Here is a 2,627-nt window from a genome sequence, read left to right as displayed (position 1 = left end):
CAAAGCTTTATACCTTCATCACGCTGAGAATGAGTCCCAAATGCCAGATCCACATGCTCCTGCTTGATTCCCATCTTTGCAACAAATTTCATCTTCTTGAAATGCACTATAACCACCCAAAATGCACCCACTGATCTCACAACACTCTTGGATGAAGATACCACTCGAATTTAGGGTTTTAGACTCTGAGAATGAAAGGGAGGCGCACCGCCCTCGGACTTAACGTGCTTAAATAGTGAGCCAATCCTAAAAATTAGGGTTTTGGAGATCCTGGACGTACGTTGGGCATACGTCTCCAACACCCGCGATTTATTAACCAACACTACGTTGGGCGTACACCAGATTACGCTGGGCGTACTCACCTGGCCGCCACCTTGCATGCAAGGGCTGAAGTGCAAGCTTTTCCATTTAGCGACCAATTCTGCCAACAACTTCAAAGTTCTATAACTTCTTCATTCTACGTCCATTTCCAACGAACATCATATCCACGAAAAGGTGATTAGAAACCCTACGCTCCCAGATCCACACCTGAGCCCTACAACCTTCCATGTAAGACCCGATACCCATCAAAAGAACGAATTGTCAGATTACGCGTATACCCTTGGTCTCCGAAGACACAATCGCACACTTTCAAAATCGAGTGTTACAACTCTCCCCGACTTAAATTACATGTCGTCCCTGAAATCATTCCTTACCATACCTGACGCCAAATAACTAAGGCCTCATGGCCACAACCCCAAGCATACCATCGCCTTTCCATGGCAACCGAACCCAACCCTCGTAGGGTTCTAGAACTCGAAGATGAACAAATTCCTTGTAACCTGATCACATCTGCTTCATCAGAAACGTGAAGTTCGAGATGGTTCGTCTCCCTGAAAAACTACCAATAATGAATCAGCATCAAACTGATTTCCCAAGCAACTAGTCTAGATAGAATACTTCCTACTCACAATCCATTGATGCTTTCAAAAGAACAAAATCACCGATCATCTGTGACTACCGAATAACAATCAATCACACACAAACCCCAAATCACTATAGTCGTGCCTACTCCTCTTGCTGCCACTTGGCTACTTCCCTGGGGAACACCTGGGGATCTCCCTCGTCCTAATCTGTCTACTAACTATCTGGAACACCCCACACACACCAGATTGTTAAGCCAAAAACACACCCAGCTGTCCCTTGCGACCTCCGATTGATACCTTGTTTAACATAACTGCCCTATCTCCTATAACCCATCGATCCATCCGATCGAGATAGGCTGACAATCTGTCACAACTGAACCCAACAACCAAAAGGGTGAATACTACCAGAATAGTTATAGACTTACATCATACTCGGCCTCCGTCGACCCATCATTTCCTGATTCGGACATGTCGTGGCTCTATTACGGATAAAGCCACCCGAGACACATCATAATACGTTAGACTACCATCAAACCAATCCATACATCGCACTGGAATTCTACCCTCGATGTCCTTTGCATATAAATTCCCCACATCCATGTCACTGAAACAAAATCCTATACGAATTCCGATTAAGGTTCCAATCCAAATCCGAATTGTTACCCCACTCCTAACCAGAGATCCTCAAATTGGAATTTTCATAATGCAGCTCGACTTCCCATACTCCTTTACATGACCGATTAATCAACTCTCTTAGCCGATTCCCTGAGACTACCAGTCTCGCACCCGATCCAACCACCAGGGTCTTATGAGATCCAATATCAGGGCTACCCAGCTGTAACCCTACTGAGACATGCACTATCCATCCACATGATCCTTTATATCAAGAGCCAACCCTCGGCTCAATAGTCTTTACCGGTTCCAACCTCTATTCCCGTAACCACCCGAGCTCGCCCCCGGATAACTAATTGGTCAGTCAACTCTGGTCCAGATCCTCACTACCCTGTGGCTCCCCCACAACCCTGCAAACTAGCCTGACCTAGTCCAAATCACTCGAAATAATCTGTGAATGCTACGACACCCCCGGAGTCGTACAACACTCTCTACTGCTAGTGAATGCTATGGCTCCCTCGCAGTCTTACAACACTATACCCTAACTAACCATTAGTGATTGCTACGGCTCCCCCGTAGTCTTACATCACTTTCACCCTTGCTTCTGTCGTGGATATCTGGACGGTTCTCCCCCACTTAGATTCAACTAAGTCCGCCAGGAACACGAGAATTGAAGGATTCCTAATCATCATTACATTCCAATGTTCACCTTGCTGGCGACCGCTGCTTACCAAAGCTAGACACCATAAATAACCATGCTCAAACAACAGACTTCCTGAAATCAGACTAACACTTCTTGTATCCCAACTACATCAATAACTTCAAACCCTTAAAAGCGACATCATCCTCAGATCTCGGAGTCCAACGAACGGATATTCTAACCAAAACCTTAGCGACAACTCTCTCTTAACCCGCGGCAATCCTGATGGCTCCTCCAAAACATAAATACTAAGGCTAATGAAAACTAGCAATACTCCCTCATTCCAGCCCTTGAACCAACCCCGAGAATGGCTGGAGCAGGTACACTCACTGCTCCTCTCTGATCGTCAGATAGTTGACCTCCTTGTCGTCCATACAAGGAAAAAGTAATGGGCTTGCTCACTATGGCCA

This window comes from Lactuca serriola, chromosome 2 (genome assembly GCF_051521515.1).
Source record: "Lactuca serriola cultivar US96UC23 chromosome 2, Lser_US96UC23_V15, whole genome shotgun sequence".
Classification (NCBI taxonomy): Eukaryota; Viridiplantae; Streptophyta; class Magnoliopsida; order Asterales; family Asteraceae; genus Lactuca; species Lactuca serriola.
Note: the sequence above shows the minus strand (reverse complement) of the source record.